Source organism: Leptinotarsa decemlineata, unplaced genomic scaffold (genome assembly GCF_025532065.1).
Source record: "Leptinotarsa decemlineata unplaced genomic scaffold, Ldec_3_MD MMD2_tig00026294_RagTag_RagTag, whole genome shotgun sequence".
In the NCBI taxonomy this organism is placed as follows: domain Eukaryota; kingdom Metazoa; phylum Arthropoda; class Insecta; order Coleoptera; family Chrysomelidae; genus Leptinotarsa; species Leptinotarsa decemlineata.
In genome coordinates this window covers 10053513-10076670 of record NW_027412674.1, presented here as the reverse complement: position 1 = coordinate 10076670, position 23158 = coordinate 10053513, and the positions used below count along the sequence as shown (strand labels likewise).

The window sequence follows — 23158 nt, the reverse complement described above, 5'->3', positions numbered from 1 at the left end:
AATTCAACAAACAAAATAATTGAGCTCATTTCGAATGAATATTAATAAAAAGCAAAACGGCGTGGCACGCCGTTTCACTTTGTTTTAGTAGTTTGTGAAAATGAATTGTTTTGATTGTTGCATTTAGGTAATACATAAATTAAATTAAATGTTGATAATTTTTATTCGTCGCTGCGGTCGATAGGATTATTACCGTACTATGACCAACGCCATACATATATGCAGTTGAGTAGTTCCGCAAAAATACGCCCGACGTCAGCGCCGAATAGAAATTATCAACAATCAATTTAATTCATGTATCACTGAAATTCAACAAACAGAATAATTCAGCTCATTTCAAAGGAATATTAATAATTGGTATTTTGTAAAAATGAATTGTTTTGACTATTGCATTTAGGTAATACAAGAATTAAATTGATTGTTGATAATTTTTATTCGTCGCTGCGGTCGAACGGATTATTACCGTACTATGACCAACGCCATACATATATGCAGTTATGTAGTTCCACAAAAATACGCCCGACGTCAGCGACGAATAAAAATTATCAACAATCAATTTAATTCATGTATCACTGAAATTCAACAAACAAAATAATCTCCAGCTCATTTCAAAGGAATATTGATAAAAAGGCGTGGCACGCCGTTTCACTTTCTATTGGTATTTTGTGAATATAAATTGTTTTGATTGTTGCTTTTGGGTGATACATAAATTAAATTGATTGTTGATAATTTCTATTCGGCGCTGCGGTCGGACGGAATATTGTGTTACTATCACTAGACTCCATGTTGCCAGATTTAAAAATTCAGCTTCTGCAAGAATCCGCTCGACGCTAGCGCCGAATTAAAATTATCAACAATCGTTTTAATTCATATAACTATGATTATATCAACAAACAATTTTATTCATGTTTCACAGAAATTGTAGTAAATTTTTCGATAGTTACAAAAAAAGTATACATGACAAACATTTACTTCCAAAAATTTCAAACAATGCATCTATATTATAACTGTTCGCAACTTTTCTTCAAAAAACTTATGTCATGTAACATTTTGAATCAAGTGTCATTTCAAATAGAACAAATTTTGCGAACAATCGTTTTTAATGTGTCGAACAAATGCATGAATCAACTAAATTCAATAAAAAGTAAAACGACTTTCCATAGAAACATATGCTCAAAGTGGAAACCGTTCATCTTCTTACTAAAAAATAGATGGGGTTGAAATTTTTCGACCACTTTTTGCAACATATCTGCGGTGATTTGATTGATTTCTTGCCTGATGCGGTGTTACAAGCCATCAATATTAGCTGGTTTCCTCTTGTGACTTCCTTATTTCGAATAGCCTCACAAAAAAGCAAGTGGAGTCAGATCGCCAGAACGGGTTGGCTATTCGATTTCGCCACTTCTACCAATCCATCGACTGGGAAAAATTTATTCAAATAATATCTGACTGCTGCTGCATAATGTGGTTCAGCTCCACGACTGAGTCGCTTCCTCAAGAGCGGGGTACCTTACGAAATCGCCTTGCACCAAATTCTTGAGCAGCGTGGAGCAGGTGGAGGAACAAACCCCTCATGAGCAGGTTAGCAAACGTTTGCGCTCAAGTATTGATTCACCAAAACCACAAAAACTCTGCACGGTTGAATCTAAGGCATCGTCAGGTGTAGCTGACGTGCAAAAACCCCCATATGAAAAGGTTGTTGCGGGTATCAAGGTGTGAATCTTGCACCTTGACTATCCTAGTACCTCTTTGACAATGAACCAGCAGAGCATATACTTCGTGCCTGCCCCGCTGGGGACCGAATCAGGTTTTTAGAGTTCGGCAGAGCCGTACTCTCACCATCTGACCTGAAAGACCACTCACCATGAAATTGTAATCTACGGTCAGGATCATGATGTAGTTGAATTTTATATGGATGGTATTTATGTGTTTTGAAAGTTCTCAATTCAGAAGTTTTATATACATCATTATAACCAGATACTTCTCTTGTAGGTGTCTGTGGGTTTTCCTCAAAAGGTAATAAAACATTCAATTTCTTGTCGTCGTTCAGTTTTTATCTCCCAGCTTCGGGAAGATCTTAGGGAAGATCTTAGAATTCACGAAATTTCTGTTCTGTTCTTCTCACCGTAGACTGGGAAATATGCTGGTCAGGATACTCCTCAATAAATATTCTTCCTACCTCACATTGTGTTGTTGTTTTATCCCCTACCACAAGTAATGTCAATATCTCAATTTGCTTAGTCTCAGATAGGCGCATTTCGAAACAATTCACAAAAAATTTTTGAAATTCCTGAATGAAGGATTCATAACAAAATACAAAACAAATAATTAGAGATGTCCAGCAAACTAATTGAATTTTAATTACATGTCATCTCTTTGTGACATCCATATGTCACAAAAAATCCGATGCTATTTTTTTGACAACAAAATAATTTGTTTGAAGGTGATTGACAATATTTCATGATGAATTTTACTAGTTCCCTTATTGACCAGACCGAGACAAAAGAATTCAGATGGAAAATCAGAGAACAGCTGGATCGAGAACCAGTTCCAACATCTAACATCAGCAATGAAGAATGTAGAGCTCTGAACGGCCTACGTAGAGATAACACCATCAAGATCCTACCTGCAGATGAAGGAAACGCTACTGTGGTAATGGATACCGTTCTCTACGAACAGAAGATCGAAGAGGTTCTTCAGAAGGGACGATACACAAAGATCGTAAGGAACCCTACTGCATCAATTGAAAGGAAGTTGTACCAGATTTTGAAAAAACACCAAGTCTATTTTTCGGACAGGGAAAGATCATCGCTAACATCGCACCACAGTAAGCCCCCTCAGTCGTATGGACTACCCAAAATTTACAAGAAAGACGTTTCGCTTAGACCGAACATCAGCTCCACAGATTGGGCTACTCAAAACTTGTCTAGATTTTCACTTCCCATAATACAACCATTACAAGGAAAAACATCGTCTCTTATGAAGAATTCAAGACACTTTGTCGAACTACTAGGGTCAATTGAAGTCACACAGGAAGATCAACTAATTAGTTTCGACGTGAAAAGCCTTTACACCAACGCAAAGAAGCACTCCAAATCATACAGAGAAAGCTATCCGAAGACGGGAACCTGAAATAGAGAACGAATCTACCTATAGAAGTCATTACGGAATTACTAAGATGCTGTGTACGAAACTTCTGCCAAACGGTCATTTCCCACTAAACCAGTGAAGCGGAAAATGGAAAGCGGGAATAAGTGAAAGTACTCGAACTACCCATGAATAGTCATCTCTCGGAGGAATCAGTCCAGTCATCACCCGAAGACGATTGTAGATACCAACAATCGAAACATCGTGAACTGTCGTGACTTGGAATCTCTTAACTTTGTATTTTCATTTTCCTTTTCCATTTCATTATTTTTATTTGATTTTTGTTCAGTTGTTCTATTTTTACTTGTATTTCATTTCACTGTTATTTCATTTCAGGTTTTTGCTTACTATAATTTTCATTTTCAGCTATTCATTTTTTAATTATTCTCTTTCAGGTGTCTCAGGGATTTCAAATCATTCTATATATTAGACAATAGAAGTCTGAACTAATGAAATTCAACAAAATAATTAATAGACGAGACAATCGTGACAGGTATTTGTCACGAGCATCTGAGTTGAGTATATGATTTCAAAAAATCAAAAAATACTATCTGCCTGAATAGAGAATGCAAAACCTTTTCAAACGAGATATCACACGCTACCCCTTTCTATTCTAAAATTCGATAAGGGAAGCTATAGCTTCTAGGGGGTTAATGGGGCAGTTAAATAGTTTCCTTGAAAAAGTGTATTTCCATATACAAAAATTGACTTGTTTCAGGATTTCCTTTTTGCATTTATAAACACATAGGAAATGAATGCAACTGTTACTATAGGACCGAAGTATATGTTTTTGGCATATACACTGAAGAAAATCTGAGTCATTATTGAAACCATTCACATTTCATTTATACAAAAAAAATATTCACAAATAGGTCACGATACAATTCAATAAACAGATTTCTTTATTATAATATCAAAAATAACAGTACAAAAATAACATTTCAAAACGCTCAAAGGTGCGAACTTGTTTCCTTCTTTTCATAAAAGAGGATGTATGCATCTCCACTCACAAGCGATTTTGGTGAAATTGGTGACACTTGTGAATCATTGTATTTGTGCCACGTGCCAGTATAAGGATGTCTGCAGAATCCTGTATAATGTCCGCTGTAGGTAGATCCAGTGTGATTCAAAAGTGCATATAGATTATAACGACAAGGAGTCACATTTTCTGCTGCATAATTGTTCATGTCTAATCCATCTAGCGGAAATTCGATGGCAACATTTAACTTGCCTCTAAATCTTTCTGTTTGAGAAAATCTTTTGAAATGAATGACTAAAATACGGGGAAACTTATGGATCGATAGAGACTTTGTGCATATTCTTCTTTCTTTGCAACTTGAACACGTCGGTTTTTCATGTCCATCCAAAGTTTTCTCTCTTGTGAAGAAATCCAAGCACTGTTCAATTGGGCAGTTCTTTGTGGTATGGGGAGTGACAAATCCCAGAAAGGATCGAAGGTTACAGATAAGTCTCCACAATGTGTGCACTTCATTGTGGATTTTAATTGACCAGCGAAATTATCAACAGTCTTAGAGTTATATGTACTCAAATAAATCAGCCATGACTCTTGCGCTTTTTCGCTGTCGCTCAATTTTTCGTTAATCTCCGTTAAGGTCGGTTTAGGTTTCTCAATAATTCTAATAACGTCATCATGTAAGCTTTGTAAAAGATAACGAAGGAACTCATGGGCGTTTTGGGCGTCTTGATGCGCATGACCCATGAATCGAGGGGCAAAACTCTGAATCTGACTTTTGAAGGAGACTGTATTCACTGCTTTATTAGATAAATGTTCTGACCACAATTCCTTGATAACTTCTGCGGAAGTTTTGATTGAAGCACCCTCCATATTAGAACTATTAGTATTGATATGTTTCATGTACTCATCCTTTTCCAAATATTCCAGTAACCATCTCGTATTTGACAAACATTGGATTGCACTGTTCATGAAACAGGTGTTGCCAATATTTTTCAACCCATCAATCCCAAGGGTTTTGACTGAAGAATGTCTTACTGATTCAATTGTGTTGTAGGTGATACGTTCGCCTCCTTTGTTTTCATTTCAGTAATCACGGATTTAATGATTCTTTCCATTATTGCACAAACGGGATGAGGAATTTGAAGTCAAATTTCTTGAAATTGAATCAGAAATGCTCATGGTGGTTTTTTCGAATTTTTGAAAGAAATATAATTCCAGAACTTGTTTATTGTCCTCTGCATCTTCTGAGACAGTTGGGCAGTGATCAATCTGCTGACTCCATTTTGCGTTGTTCATAGGAAATTTTGATTTGATTTGTGGGTTCAGGAATATTTCATCAAATTTTTGAGTAGACGGAAGAGTACCCAATATCGATGTGGCATTACCCCTTTGAATGGCGATACTGATTCTTTCAATCAAAAATGAATAGGCACGGTTGTTATTGGTGGAATTCATCATTCTTCTACCAATTTCTTTCAACAATTCATAAGCAGCAAGAATCTAGCAAAGTGGACTCATCCCGTCTGGACGCTTTCCATCATATCGACTAACACCAAGGGGTTCAAGAACTGAAGGAACCTCTGCAGTAGCTAGAGCTCTTTTTATAAGAATGATGTCTTGAAAATTTGCCAGAACTGAATTCACAACTTAGGCCATGGTAAACATTTTCTTCTACAGTGGATCCACATCTGCATTTATGACTAACACAAATTGAAGAACCTAACCGAAGACATATCGAAATCCTAAAAGATGCATCGTCTGAGAGGGTACCCAAAGAAGCCACGTGAGGAGCATTTAGCCAGGCACCAGATTCTTTGGACATAACAGCTTTGAATCTAGCCATTTGAATATCGAAACGTTCAGCTGACTCAAGAAGTTGATGGACCAAATTGATCATTGGATAATCCCACGCTTTGTGACACTTTTTATTTTCGGGAAGGGTATTTTTTGTTTGAGATAACCATTCATTTTCACCATTCAAGTAATACGCATGTTACTGTATAGGCAGATCTTCTCATGCTGTTTTCGAAGAGATTTGATCAAGAGAACAGTTTATCCAAATTTGCTTATTTTCATTCCATTCTATTCAGTCTGTTTCCTAACCGAAAGATGTCGGCATGATTTAAGCACAATCAGTTAACACTGATATGAGTACTTAGATATCAGTGGTTTCACTTAGTTTGTAAAACTAGCAACCACACACATGTGAGTACAAACTAATTTCAGATACTAAAATGAATAAAAAACATTCAATCTTGTTTTCATTAAAGACGTATCATTTCAGATGAAATAATATCGGTTAATTCCTGTGTTCATACGATAAAACGCTGGGTTTTCTGTTTACCGACTTTTCGGTAGCCTGTTGAAATTGTTAAGTCAACACGCGCTTGTGCATTGAACAAACAATCGCTTGTAAAATGTCTTCAAAGCGTCAAGAAATTCCTTTCAGCCAGAGTTAATTCCCTCTGAAATCTCGTACGTGACTTGGATATTATTACAGAACACATACTGAGGATATCATTCAGGGTGACAATTTGAAAACTTACGATGGCTATTTCTGAGCAACCAAATGAAATATAAGAAATCGCTGAAAATAACTTCCATAATAGGGAGGGGGAACCGAAATGATGTTTTCACTCACCCCCTCGATGTACGATGGACGTGGTTCAGAGTTGGTGCCTGAGGGAGCAGATGTCTGTCAACGCCAGCAAAACTATGATAATCACCTTCACCAGGAGAAGAAAGTTGGACCATCTAACGCCACTTTTCTCCAACGGAGAGGTCATTCCATTTTGAATGGGGGTGAAATATCTTGGCATTGTCCTCGATAAAAAACTCACCTGGAACGCTCTTTTAGATTGACAATAATAATGTTTATTCACTCCATATAGATGAATGGTATACATAATTCTCAAATATAAAAAGGAGTAAATAAACAGCGGCATCACAGAAGAAGCATCGCCGAAGGGGTGTTCCTTTTACGTGATATAGCCATAACAGTAAATAATAAAAATATATTCGTTACGATTCTTGTGTATTGAGCAAGTGGTTTCTAAAATGAAAATTGAAGTAACTGTGACGATTCTATTATATTGCCATAGACTAGGTGGGCTTCAATAAGAGCAAAATAAGTTGTTTTTGCAGCTGTAAAAGCCAACTTATATGATATCATTTCAATGGCGTAGCATCCAGATAACAATTTTTTGCACGATTTCGTGACATAGTCGTTAAATATCAATTTATCATCGATGTGAAACCCTAGAAATCTGGTGGAGGAAACATTTTCAATGTTTTTTGTGCCCAAGCTCAGGGCAGAAAACTCACAGCAGAATCCTTATAGATTAGATTGAATAGCATTGAAGATAAGTAAGTTATGGTCATACCAGGTTTTATTTTTTTTCAATATCTACTTGTACCTTGTAATGTAATATTATGCCAAAATATGGTGGAATCATCGGCAAACAACGAATACTTTTCAAATATATCAAGTTTTGTGAGATCATTTATATAAAGTAGAAATAGTTTGGGATCAAGCGCTGAACCCTGAGGCACACCGCATTGAGTTGCCTCCATTTGAGAGAGATGATTAGTTTTCATCATTTGTGGGCGATTTTATAGCTATGATTTGAACCATGATACATGTTCCATGAAAGAGAAATTTCACCTGTTGCTTACACTATACCACAAATCGCCCCGGCTTTGCACTGGTACAATGGTGAAACCAAATATAAATTCACTCACTGGAAATTTGAGGGCATGGAAAAACAGAGATGAAAATATTTTTTTGTTTTATGGAGGCGACTTTTTTCTCGCGGCTGGCGTCCCAGTTGGGATACATGAAAATCTTTATATACAAAATTTTACCCTCAAAAATATAGCGGTACGGACAAAAGGTGATGAAAAGTTAATTTTCATATGTGAACGCTCCTCTTCCATCAATTCCAATTCAATTCCAATTCTCATATATAAACAAACACGTGCCTTTCACATCCACGGGGGGCTCCTCAGTTGAAGTATTTGAAAATTATTCTTTACTGCGCATTTGAGACTAAAGAAGCACATATATACAAAATTTTAGCTTCCTAGTGAGTATTAGGTGAGTGACTTTCGCATTTATAAGTATAGATTGTGTAGCAATCCTTCAAATGATATCTGATTCCTTTCCATAACGAAGGTTTGAAATACAAATTGAATAAGAAAAAATGTTTTTGAAGTGATAACTTCTTATGGGATGGTGAACCGCTTCGTTATCTAATGCGTTACGTCGTCAGTCTGTATGGCTTCCTTTTCTCTGATGCATATGTCAGCGGAAGGCAGGTTCCTCCTCTCCCGTGGGACAGAGGCTTAATATTCAGTGTGCGCTGTGCGATAGATATATATTGTTGACAGTATTATGAAAATCTAACCAACAAACACGTTATATTATTATATGAAACTTATCTTGAAAATGATGATATTAATTTCGTGTACATTATTACTATCAGTATTCAATTCAACGAAAGTAACAAGTGGTTTAGGTAGCTACAATATATGTACATTGACAAAATAATCAATGAAAGATTTTATTATTGAATAAATTTTCCTTACATTATCATAATAATATATAAAATTCAAGGTGTTGTTTAAAGAGTATATTTTCTTTCTTGTAATTCAATGTTTATATGAAAGTATTTGCATGATCCACTCATTTTTGTGAGGAGTTCATTTTGAAATCAATTGCTTTGTGCCTTTCTCTGAAAGATTTCCACATCATTCTTCAAATTTGTATGAAGTTCAATTAGACGAGAAAATTAATTCATTAATTTTTGTGGAAACATTAGCCTAAGGTTCTCATAATATTTTTCTAATGACACACTTTGTTCTTATGCTTGAGATCACTCAAAAATAAATGTTGGACTATTCTATTTTCCACTCACTCAAGAAGCAATGCACTGACACTGATGAGGTTAATTTCAGATCGAAATTTTGCTATCTCTCTTGGATCATGAATCCCTTTTGTGTCATCTTTCATTTCAATCAAATCTGGTAACACCATATTTGATCAACGTAACACACACCATATTATCTATCACAATAATTCACCGCAACAAAATCTAAATTATTTGTTCCAATGAAATGGTAGCGGTAATTTTATAAATATTTGCCACAATGACAAATGTTGCTACATTCCCAAAATGCCAATATCTGAAGCGCAACGTTTTGCATCCATATTATAATTGATCACGTTCTGACGTCCGGATAACCTAACGATTTGCCTCAGATATACGTCCATGTTGTTGTTTGATTATCTACGTACACGCAATCGGGTTGGGATCGTGCTTGAAATTGATCAATGGATTTCATATCGTTATCCAAATTGTGTTTCTTACAGGAAAGAACCCCATTTTAGGCAATTTATTCATACTAGACTAGAATAGACGTAGAATTTGGTTTGTCACGCGCCAAGACAGCTCTCAGGAAGCAAGAATTTTTCAGACTTACTCAATACTTATCGTTATATTATGACCAAAATGACACAAAACCAATTGTCAATTGCAGGAAATTTTCTGTGAAGATTCTTGCACTGACGCCTGTCAGATATAATCCAACGCCCTTCGTGGTATTAGACATTTTGTTGTTTCGCTCCAACTTAGGAAGAGGAATGAAATACTCTGAAAGAATTCCGATTTTCAATAATGGAATATCATTGACTTTAGGTTGATGATGTTCACTATCTTGCACTAATGAGTGACTAATGAGCCCGAAACCGATCTGCAAGTGTGCCCGTTCCAAAATTGAAGGTCGACTCTTTCAGTTGTATTGCCAATTGCATATGCAGGAAATTTTCTGTGAAAATTCCTGCACTGACGACTGTCGGATATAATCCAACGCCCTTCGTGGTATTAGCCAGGGGAGTAGTTGTTTTCTGATAGGCGTCAGTCCTTTTAACCTACTGTGTAGGTATATTCGAGATTGGCTTGAACGTTTAAAGTTCATTCCTTCAGATTTACATCCGGGTTTTTTGATAAGTCACAAGCCGATTTTCGCAAGCCGTGTCGCCTCACAAACCACAAGAGGAGACTAAATCATCTGTCGGTAACAAATAAGACAGATGGGTATCCGCGGCTAAGCTAAACAGTGGAGACGGGAGTGGGTTAAGCAAATTTCAAATAGATCTTAATGGGCGCCAGGTAAATTTAATCCTCCAGATACCCTAAGTAACTCACAATAACAATAACTTACCAATTAATATTGGAAATAAAAGATAAAGATCCCCAATATGATTTATTCAGTAATCCTAACTTACATGGATTAACCAACAACGCTTCTAAGACAACAATACGATACTCACACTACTACGCGATTTTCAAATGTAAATACAAGAGCGCGGTGTATATAACCACGAATTCAATCAGCCCCAAATTACGGTAGTAACGACGCTCAAAAAAAAACTACAATACGTCGAGTTAAACTACCACGAAAATTGAGTAGGTGAAATCGTAAATACTAGTATCGGATGGTAAGACAAACTCGTTTGCGTCGCGTGAGCTCAGGCGTAGGCGCATCGGTGTCAATCAGCAATCGTGAAAGGAAGAATATACCTCAATTTCTGTTTCACAGATGAATCACTATATCAACAGGTATCAATAAACATAAGGGCAACAATTATTCAAATAACTCAGTATATCACAAATATTCAATTAAATCAATTATAACTTGCGTGCTCCTTTTGGGCCACCCGGTATATGGTGTTAGGCTACCCCGTGGTTCGACGGAGGTGGATCACCCTGTAGTACAGCGGAGATGGATCACCCTGTAGCACCACCAAGATAGATCACCCTGTAGGGCACAACAAGCTGGACCAGAAATGGATCACCAAATAAGACCCAAGAAGAAAATAGAAAAAAAACCCTTAAAGAAGAAAAAAACCCTACGGAAGAAAATTCTAAATCTGAATCAGATAAAAACAAGGTGAGATTGAACCCCCATTCAATAGGGACTATTTGACTAATCAATACCCCTGGTATATTTTCATTAAGCAAAGTAGCAAGATAACAAGAGTATATTTTTGGTTGCCCTGTATAACCATATGACCCGTAAAAATCAAGACAATTGAATGAGTGTTGAAACCTCTCTTCAAAACTAATATTCACTTGAATGACAACGCTGGGAGCAAATATTACTAAAATCATTTAAAACACATTTAATGGTAAAATTCTTACCCTGGCCAAGGGATTTTCTATACGTTTCTTCGTGTGGGGTGCTCTGCACGGAAGTCCTACTGGGACTTGATGAGTGACTAAGGGCCTTCTGTTTCTTATGAATCTAGAGACGAGAAACGAAGGTTGTAGAATTGAAGAAGTGATATCATAGCTAAGATCACATGAGAGATGCGACAGTGATTCAGACATACCTAATTTCGGAAATCCTTCCACCTGGCACGAGTTCGGTAACCACCACAAATCCTCAAAAGAGCTTAAGTTTCAGACTGCAAATATCCACACCAAAATGACCAATCAGTCTTCCACTATACAATCCTGACTTGTAGAAATAATCCCCGTGAAGGATGGCACAAATACAACCATATATATCCTACAATCAGTCTGGTGGTACGCTTGAACTCCGAACCAAGCTCATCGAAGGCCAACTTCCGAATACTAAGAGACTGCCACATCTGACAGCTAACCAGTTGTTGCCACAGTGCGTCCAACCTACCCTACAAGCACCAAGGGGGCGCTGTGCACAACATCATAAATCTATCAATTCCTCCACAGCCACTTGAGACATCATCAACAAGTCCATGACCCATCAAAACTCCTTCTCAAAGCAATGCAACCCTAAAACAACCTTGACAACTTGAGTAACCGATCAATCCCTCACCCGTGAACAACTGTAGAACTAGTTCGGTCTAAGTCGTCGCAACGACACTACGAAAGTTCGGCAGATGTCAACCAACAGCTGTCCCTCAACCTTGTTATCGAATGTTTACAAAAATATTGTTCCAACCTATTTTCAACTATTTACCAATCCTTATTCATGTGATGGAATAGAAACATATAAGGTAAGTCGCCACATCCTTTCCTTTCAGTACAAATATTTGAGCATTCATATTATGCAGAATATTTACCGAAAATATCAAACAGTATTCAGAAACCAGAGCTAACTAGTATTGTTTTTCAGGCAATATGGCTCTAATATGTAAGTAATCCTTCTGGAAGTGATGAATAACAATCTATGCAAGAAATATTCTTGGGAAGGTATAGAGAATAAGGCAGACAACGGCTGAAAAATGATAGGCGAAGTAAACTGAGAAACAAACAATAACAACTATTTCAACCTAGCGAGGAATTTTCGGATCTCCAACGTCGATTGGCAATAGGAGAATGTGTAAGTACTGGTCAAAGCAGTTAGTCAGGGAGCATACATATATTCTTGTACATTTCAGGTATAGTTTTCTATGGAACGGAAGATTCCCATTACTATGATGTTAAATGAATAAAATCTACTTGTAACTTAATTACATTGTTAATATCCTTTGAATAAAGATCTTAAAAGGTAACGTAGTGTTTTGGAAGGTCACATAAGAGCAGTTTGATCTAGTGCTAAATTGAAACGTAACAGCCGAAATAACAAAAATTCGTCGATGAAGTTTAATGCATGCAGCTGTGTGATACCTATATTTCCCTCTCTGAGTTTCTATTCCTCTTTCACTTTTTCTCTATCTATTACTGTCTCACTCCGTCGCCACTCCGAATTCTGTTGCCATGACGCCATCACAGCTGATCACAGAGAATAAAATAGTTTTCTTATAAATACAAGTATTATACTTCAAAAACATACACTTATTTATTTGCATGCTATTCCATGAGTTTTTTAATGATTTGAAAAAAATTTAAAAAATAATTTTTTTGGCAGATTAGGCGAATCCCTCTAGATAATCGTCAGATTATGAGACAACACGTCTAGAACATGAAGATGAACGATATATGTCTCAGTCTGACGCGCTTGAGTATTTCAAAATGGTGAATTTTTTTGTAAATTATAATAATAGCCACGAGTTTGCGTTAGATCGAAATCGTCAGATTATTGAATGAGAGCTTTTTTTTGTTGTACTTAATACCCCCTTTGAAACTCTGACTTTTAACCCTTACGTACAACCACCCGCATCATGCAAACGATCAGAATAATATACGAATATTATTAAAAATACGTAGGACATTGAGCTATCAATATCTGACGCGCTCGAGTATGTCCATGCAACAGTATTTTTTTACATATTTAAAAATCTATAGCCGCTTCCCCCACCGATGAAAAGGTATATGTTATATAACATTTTTTTCTCCTTATCATCTAAGCTTTACAACCTAATATGTCTCTATGACGCTCGAGTAAATCCCCATTTTGCATCGTGGGCTCTCCTGCTATTATCTTCGACAATATCTTTTAAGTTTTGTATCTTATATTTCTTAGAATAGTAACACTTTGTCAATGAGATTACATCTTCGACAATGAAGTACATTTTGATTTGATTTGATTTTATATATCAGCGACACCAGCATACAGAAATACACGACGGAATACGAAAGAAGGGGAATGGTAACCTAAGTATTTTGAGCAGTAGCTAACTCCCTTGTTTGAAAACAAACGCTCTCAAGCTCATCAGCACTAATTGAGGTCACGAATTAACGTATTTCAGAGATTGTTATTGGAAACTTCCGAGTACTATAATACTTTTATTCGAAATTGATTAATTGAATGATGCTGCTGAATAGCGTTAAAAAAAAGCTATTCACAGTACAGCCGTTTCGGTCTATGGTATGGTGAAGTCTAATTAACTTGCTTGTTTTGTCGTCGTTATTCAGAGAATTTGAGTATTCGAGCACCCCCTGAATTGCACTGTTTCGTGAATATTAATGAACGTAAAATTCTACGTGATCGAGTATGCTCAAGTTGGATGAATGCTCGACAACAAATGGTTTGACACTAATTGAAGCTATCCCCGTTTGTCATTAATTGAGTAGATCAATAGGAGCTGGTTCTCCGTTAGTGCTAGCCTGTCTAGGGTTTATTTGTGTCATGGGGTATGATTATCCCAATTGGGCCAGTGATGTAGATCTGAACTCAATATTCTGATTAAGGATGGAAGGAGTGATGGAAGTTAGGGAGAAATTGAAAATTCCAAACACATCCAATCAATCAATCAATTTATTCACCCAAAGAAATATATAAAACAAATAGTCTGAATGGAAGTAGAAATACATATTGGTAAATAAATACAAAACGCCCCAGAAAAGGTTTAATCCGGTCAATCTAGACGCTGGAAGGTACATAAATTTACAACAAGCTGCAAACGCTTGTAATTGTTCAAAACATAGTTGAAAATAAGATTTTTAAATTCCGAATGATTGCGATGCCTAGAAAAAAAATTATTCGAGGTCAAGGGTCAAAAATCTAGAAAAAAATTGTTTTTTCGCGATTTTCAGAAAAACGGTGAGTTTTATCATAAAATAACTTCAGATAAAAATTATAGATCATGAAATTCTCTACAGAAAATATTTCATTACTTTTTTTTCTTAGAGCCACCGTTTCTGAGATACGACGAGTCAAAAAGTTGTAAAAGTTGTAATCGTCATTATATAATGACGTATTCCACATGATTGTTTTACTTTTTTATAATTATTCATATCAATATTTCCAATTTCAAGTTTCTTGGTGCTTTTTTAAAGTTTATCCAAACATATCGAAATCGTTCTGAATTCGTATAAATTTCTTGAGATTCATTGGCGGTAGATTCGGATACATTTCATTGAACTTTCTACATGTTCTGCTGATAATTTTGTCACACTGTCCAAAAATAATAAACAAATTCATAAGAACTTCGTTTGAATAGTTTTGTTCCATCGTTTTGAAGGTATTTGCAACTTCTGAAGTGACGAAAATGTCGATATTATTAGGAGAATGTCACAACGCTACTGTCAAATAGTAATCATGGCCTGCTTACCAAATACCGAATGGAAATACCATTCTGAAGGGACATTTTCACAAATAAATGTTCATAAGTCCGAAACTTGACTAGTTAGGTATAGGTATGATATATATAGAAAGAAAGCAAATTTCAGCAGCTTTCCGAATTTTCAATAATATACAGGGTGTTCCATTTAAAATAATCAAATTTCAGCAACTTTTTCAAGCAAACGAAAAAACTGTATTTTTTACCACCCTGTATTGAAGTAACGGAGATTAGGCTGACGTGTGGGAAGTGTCCAAGTATCACCTAACTCCAAACCAAATTCCGATATCATAGTACTTCTTAACTAAAAGATATCGGCATTTTTTAAAGTCATGATTTTCGAAGAAAAAAATTGAAATTAATTTTCATTTCGAAAACGGTAACAGATAGGTATAGGGAAATATCAAGAAAAGTTGTCGGGCAATTGTTGGAGATTCCAAAAATGATATTATATACAGAGTGTTGCATTTGAAAAATCAAAGTTGCTACTGCTTTCTAATAGAAGCGGCAACACCGCACTGTCGAAAATATTTTAGTTGGCTAGAGAATGTCCGAATATGCCCTCCATTGAATTTTCAAAGTGATCCGTTGTCTGGTTCACCAGAAACGTCTAATGTGCCATCCACCGTGAATCAGCCTGTATGCACACGTTTACGCGCCACCCATGAAGTAGTGTACTTAGCGCGTTTTTTTCAACATGGTTTCCGCAATAGGCCTATTCTACATGTCTATTGTGATTCTGTCAAGTTGAAAACTTGCATAATAAAATATATTAGGAAGGGTTGGAAATTATAAAAGCGATTGAAATTAAAAAAATTTAAAAATTTATCCATCTGAGTCATAACCTTCAAATACTTCTTCTTGTCGTTCTTTTTCTTGATCTTCTTCTTCGTCTTGATCTTCTTCTTCTTCTTGATGTTCATCCTGGGTGTAGGTAAACTACGTCAAGAGTGATGTATCGCATGTTTCCTCGTTGGTATCAAATGAATCCTCCACTATTGGTGATTCAGCATTAGAACATGACTGGCCTCGACAATGTGTACATGTCAAAGAACACAACAGTCCAACTTTTTTACAACAACTTCCTTTTTACAGTTGCAAAAAATTGTGTTCAGCAGTTTTTCCGGCGCAGGTGGAAGTGAAGTCTGAATAGGTTCTAATGCATTGTCGACCAACTTCCAACCCCAGTCTTTTGGGTCTAGCTGATAACCAAGCCAAACTTGAACTTGGTAATATACCCGGTAAAGATATTGATGAGCAGCAACTGAGGTTGGAGGAAGACAAGCTGATTGCACCTGTTTCTTATTTTTAGAAAGAAGAAACTGAATCCCGTTGGTGATCATTTCTTGTTGAGCCGAATAACTTTTTTTTAAAACTTCCGCACATTGAACTAAATCTTGTTTTTCAAACATTTTAAAGACTGTTGCTTTACCCCTCCTGTAAAATGCAGACGTCATATCACAGCCAGTTATTGCGTGTAAAAATAGTACATGATTTTGGCTCTTTGCAAAAGTATATGAACTTTTTGACGAATATATTTCGGTTTGACTTTGAGCTTTTCCTGGCTTTTGGAAGAAAATAGTTTTTTCAGGTGGAGTTCGAGCAGTATGAAGTACCTACGAGTAAGTCTACATCTTCACCAACAACAATAGTCGTATTTGTCAACTTAAATTGCTCTATAGCTGTTTCAGTAATCAGTACGTCGGCATCGTTATTATCCTGTTCAACCAATATATTTTCGCCAATAAACTTACCCTTCAACATTGAAATGAACCGAGATTTGTTGTGAGTATTTGCAAGAAATTTCTGTTGACTGGTAAAAACTGTCATAAGTTCATCAAATAAAATATCGGAAGATGAAAATGTTGCTGAAGTTTGACGACGTTGTTCTGCATCTTCAATATTTCTCATGAAATCATCATATCCATCAAATACGACCGTGATTCTGGCACCAAAATGTCTACGTACATACTGAACGTATTCATCTAAAATAATGCTGAATGTTTCTTCACTAACCCACAAAATACGATGTAGTAAGTACTTACGGTCAATGATGTATGTCGTATTAGTATTGTTAATTTCAATATCGACCTGTTGCTAACAATCGTAAATGGCAGACTTCTGTGTTTTATCCCGAGGTCATCAAACAATGATGAAGGGTAGAGAGCCAATTCATATTCAAAATATCTTAGAAACGGTGGCTCCTCTATGAAAAAAAAGTATTGATTCATTTTTTGTAGAGAATTTTATGTTCTACAATTTTTACCTGTGGTAATTTTATGATAAAACTCACTGTTTCCCTGAAAATCACGAAAAAACAATTTTTTTTGAGATTTTCGACCTCTGACTTCAAATAATTTTTTTTCCAGGCATCGCAATCATTCGGAATTTCAAAGTCTTATTTTCAACTATGTTTTGAACAATTACACGCATTTGCAGCTTGTTGTAAATTTATGTACCTCCACTCTTATTTTTTAGTCTAATATGACCGGACTAGTTACTCTTGAGCATTGATGTGGTGTATAATATCAGTATATGAGTATAATGGTATAATATCAGTGGCATATAATATTATTATATACAATGCATTCTATTTTAAATGAGCCACCATGAAAAAAATTTGGTACAATGATTTTCTGGTAAAACAAAAAAACACGTCAACAATAGTATTACAGAAAGAGACATTTTGACACATTTGAATTTGATGTTATTTTCGCTATCGCACCCCCAGAGCATGTCCCAATTTTTTTAAATGAATCACCCAATATTGTTTCGCATTATCAGACGCTCCATGATGATCAGATTTCAATAAGGTATAAAACATATGTTCTGAAGCTTATGATTCGGGAGCTACAAATTATTTGAGTTGAAAACGAGCAACCCTGAATAACTTTTGAAACAATTATTTGCAGAAAAAATAAAAACACAGGTCAACAATTATACAGAAGGTCACATTTTGAAATATTCGTTTTAGAGACAAATATGGAAGCAATAAATCCAAAAAAAAATATTGTTAATTCTTGAATCAAAATCTGATGACTGGACAATGAGAAGAAACACATTTTCCATAGTGAATGTTTGATAACGTTTCCACCAACTTTCATACAATGGTACAAACAAGCTTTTCTTGCCGCCCTAACATGGTTGAGAATCTCTGCAATGCCTCATGATATTCTCTCTCAAATCTTCTAATGTTGTTGATTCTACCTCCTATACTTCAGACTTCAAGTGACCTCATAGAAAAAAATCTATAGGAGTGAGATCCGGAGACCTTGGTGGCCATTCTGTAGGATCTCTCCTGCCAATCCAGCGACCAGGAAAATGATCATTCAAAAATTGTCACACTGAAGCTGCATAATGAGGAGGTGCACCATCCTGCTGAAAAACTATTCTGTTTACGAATAAATTTATATCCTCCTCAATTGCTCTATTGATGCACGGTATTATTCGATCCTCCAACATATCCAAATATTTATCACTAGTCAAATTATCATCGATAATAAAAGGTCATATGATGTGGTCATCTGAAATTACTGCCCAAACATTTAGTTTTTGAGGTCGCTGGGTATGACCTTGATGGTATATGAGGATTCGCATCACTCCAATATGGACAATTTTGACGATTCACCTCTTCATTCAAAATAAACGTACATTCATCCGAAAACAATTTTAGTACAAGAAATTCTAATGCAAGTTGATCCGTTCAGTGAGATTTTCACAAAACTTGATACGTCTATCGAAATCTTCTTCTTTCAATTCATGAAGTAGTCTAATCTAAAAATGGATGGAATTTGTACTTATGAAGTATCCTGAGAACATTTGTATGACTGAGAAACTTTGTTATTCTCAATGTGCATGCCTAAACCAACATCTTATGCATGCACATTAAAAATAACAAGATAAACGTTGAGTTTTAGAAAAATCGGGAGTGTATAAATTATCATGTGAGCCATGTCCCATGTTTTATATAATCCAAACTGGAAGAACTTTCAAATCCCGCATAAAAGAACACAAAAATAGTTTTCAGAATGGAAGAATAAATTCAACGTATGCCACAGAGGTACATGAGTTCAATCATGCATACAAGCCACTCCATTTCCAGAAGAAAGATTTGAAACTTAACCTGTTGGAGAGTATGGAAATATACAAATTCAAAAACTCTCAATATCTTATGAACGATCAAACTGAACTGAATAATTCGCCATTATTGAATATGTTCATTTCTAAGAAAAATAGTTAAGTAGATTTATGATACTTTCGAAAAATGTATTCATATAATTAATGAATTCATACCTGACCTTTCCAGGTAGAATCATCCATTGAAAAGTAGGCATATAAGTGGGTGATATGTTAGAGTCTATATGCAGCGTGACTCACGGTCGATGGTAGGTTACACGTTTCTGGAAACCGCAAAGCATGATTTTTCTGAAAATTTCACTTCTCATATTTCCTCACCTTTTCTATCGATCTAAAATATTTCCAGCGTTGCAGCGTTGCCACTTCCATCAAAAAGTCCTAGCAACTTTATACATTTTTGGAATTGCTCTGGTATTTTAATACTTTTTTGTTAACAATCTCCTATACCTATCTCTATCTGTTTTCGAGATAAAAAATAAATTGTGCGAAATATGGTCCAAAACATAGCCTTAATTGAAATTAAGTACATCAGTACTCTCAATTTATGAAAAGCTGATATTTTGATATTGGTTTGGACAAACTCAAAATATTCAAATAACACCAAGAAATCGACTCCATATCATACAGGGCGTGCTAAAATTACTATTATATCCATTGTGCATAAAAGTAGTCAAAAGTTCATTTTTTCAAATGGAACACCCTGTATATTACTCGGTAAATTGAAAGATGGTGAAAAATGCTTCAAGATGATATATCATGTCCCTATACCTAAATCGTCAAGTTTTCTCAATAAAGTCGCTTCTTCTAGAAACATTTTTTTTTAGAATTTGGATTTAGGTAGCAGTGGAATTACCAAGCTTACAGCAGTTCGGTTACTTTTATAAGTAATTTACAACGAGTTATCGACGGTGCTTCGAATCATCTTCTAAAATGATTGCAAAATCGATTATTCAAACGAAGTTCTTATGAAATTATTTATTATACACATGAACAAAGTGATCAAATCATTGTCAGAACGTGTAAAAAATTCAATCAAATATATCCTGAATTAACACCAATGAAAGAGAGGAAGTTTGTAAGGTTACAAAATAATTTCCTTAACTATGACTCAAAGTTTCCAGGGAACAACTGTACCAAAAATCAGTCATTTCTAGGTAAGAAGTAATATTTTGTGGGCTAAAACATGTGAAAGTACAGACAATAACAGAATAGGATAATTCAAAATAACAAAATTGTAAACAAAATATCACATTTTCACAATAAATTCTGAAAATGTTGTCCAATACATTTTAAACACTTTAAAATGTTTTTTTTGTACGCGACTTGTGGTTGCTTTTTCAATTTCCTGGGGATCCAGATCTTCAATACTCCGCACTATTCGCCGTCGCAATTCTTCTTTGGTAGGCACTGGAGTACTGTATACACTTTCTTTTAAAACACTCCATAAAGTGGCGTGAGATCGGGTGATCTCGGTGGCCAATCCCACGACCCTTAACACCTAAACCAACTATCGTCGAAGAATTCGTCAAGTTTCCTGGAAACTTCCTGGGTGGAATAAGCTGGCGCTCCGTCCAGTTAAAACCACGAATTCCTATATTCCTCTAAAGGCAAATTTTCAAGAAAATCGGTTACAGTCGTCCTTAATATTTGGAGATATCTTTCTGCATTCAGTGTGTCTTCATAAATAAATAAGCTAATTTTATTGTTCTTCAGAATACAGAAAACATTCAGGTCAAATTTTTCTTGAAAACCAATTTCTTTTGTAACATGAGGATTATGATCAGACCAAAAATGTTCATTCCTTCTTTTGAAAATACCATCCCTCGTTAATTTTGATTCGTCGCTCCAAATTATTTTTGACAAGAATTCCCGATCTTCCTGTGTATGAATCAAAAGGGATTCACATAAATGCATTCTACGTTCGAAGTCTTCTGCTTTAAGAGCTTGAACTTTGGAAAATTTATACGGATGCATTCCGTGAATTTTCGAAATTCGTTGTACTGAAGCATGTGATACACCTAAATCTTTTTCTGCACTGCGAATGGAAGCTTCTGGATATGCATAAAAATATGCCAAAACGTTAACAGTATTGTCCTCATTTGGAGTAACAGGTTTTGGTAATGTTGAAGGCGCTTTTAACATGGAGCCATAGTTAAGGAAATTATTTTGTAATCTTACAAACTTTCTCTCGTTCATTGGTGGTAATTCAGGATACATTTCTACAAGTTCTGGCAATGATTTGATCACACTGTCCGTATATAATAAATAATTTCATAAGAACTTCGTTTGAATAATCAATATTTGCATTCATTTTTGGCGATTTTTTGAAACACCGTAAATAACCATTTATCAATTACTTATAAAAGTCACGAAACTGTCATAAGCTTGATATTTCCACGGCTACCTAGAAATTAAATTCTTTAAAAATTATTTTTTGTACAACTGTTATTGAAAATCTCTTTGATAGAAACACTTGAATCAGAACACCTACCAAAAGATCATTTAGAAAAGTTCACACATGCAGTTCGTGCTATTGGTAATATTAAATCCCTGTGAAGTTACTGACGATGTCGAAGTAGTATTCAGTCCAACTGTAGAAAGTCCTTCATGACTAACCAATAATACTCCTTAAAATAACGTTAGTTGGCGTATGTAGTTGCAACATATGCCTTGTAATCCAAAGATCGTGTGTTCAAATCCCATGGACCCTATAATTTTTTTATTATCAGCAGTAACGTTATACAAAAAAAAATGTATGATACATTTGTTAAAAGTGATTTTATTTTGCTCGTGAGTTTGCTCCACTTGCTGACGCTCGTTTTGCAATAATCCCCACTCACAAAATGAAATGCCACTTTCAACACTTGTAGGTAAAACGTGAATAACTATTTTTCCACAAAACCGGCTTTATTAAGAAAACTTGACGATTCTAATAATAGGGACCTGTATATCATCTTGAGGCATTTTTCACCATCTTTCAATTTATCGAGTAATATACAGGGGGTTTCATTTGAAAAAATGAACTTTCGACTACTTTTATGCACAATGGAAATAATAGTAATTTTAGCACGCCCTGTATGATATGGAGTCGATTTCTTGGTGTTATTTGGATATTTCGAGTTTGTCTAAACTATCATCAAAATATCAACTTTTCATGTATTGAGAGTAGTGATGTACTTAATTTCAATTAAGGCTATGTTTTGGACCATATTTAGCACAATTTATTTTTTATCTCGAAAACAGATAGAGATAGGTATAGGACAATATCAACAAAAAAATATTAAAATACTAGAGCGATTCCAAAAATGTATTAATATACGGGGTGTTCTATTTAAAAAAATATAATTGCTAGGACTTTTTGATAGAAGTGGCAATGTCGCAATGCTGAAAATATTTTAGATCGATAGAACAGGTAAGGAAATGTGAGAGGTGGAATTTTCAGAAAAATCATGCTTTGCGTTTTCCAGAAACGTCTAACCTACCATCGAGAGTGAGTCACGCTGTATAATAGTTGTAATTTAGAAGTAACTTTCAGTTTACCCTTGAGGAATCTATTGTATAGCGAAATACTTATCGCGGTTTTTCTAAACCAGTTTTATAGTGAAAATCATACAATGAACTGTATCAATCAGTTTTTTTACACCATGTATTCTCATTACAAATGAAATTTACTGTTTCTCACTTATTTGGGACTTCGGTTTTCTGATAACCTTGATGTTCTGCCATCAAACGGTAATCCAAATTGACGTATTGGGTCTGTATCGATTATTCAAATTGGAAGATGTCATTATGAATATTCACGTCGAACTAGGTTCATAAAACGCCAGATTAAGTCCTGAGGGAATTTCTTGACTGAAAATTTGCACTGAATGGATTTCTGTATCAGGGAACTAATTTAGTGAAATATT

The 23158-nt window shown here is 35.4% G+C and overlaps 1 protein-coding gene and 1 long non-coding RNA gene across 2 annotated transcripts in view; both read left to right on the top strand.

The window, feature by feature from the left end:
* Nucleotides 1-23158, top strand: part of AstC-R2 (Allatostatin C receptor 2) — a 649221-nt gene that overhangs the window by 187245 nt on the left and 438818 nt on the right. The window lies entirely within an intron of this gene.
* LOC141484836 (uncharacterized) lies at nt 11093-12662 on the top strand. The gene is made up of 2 exons (XR_012466832.1): nt 11093-12490; nt 12549-12662. It is a non-coding gene; the product is annotated as an uncharacterized lncRNA (long non-coding RNA).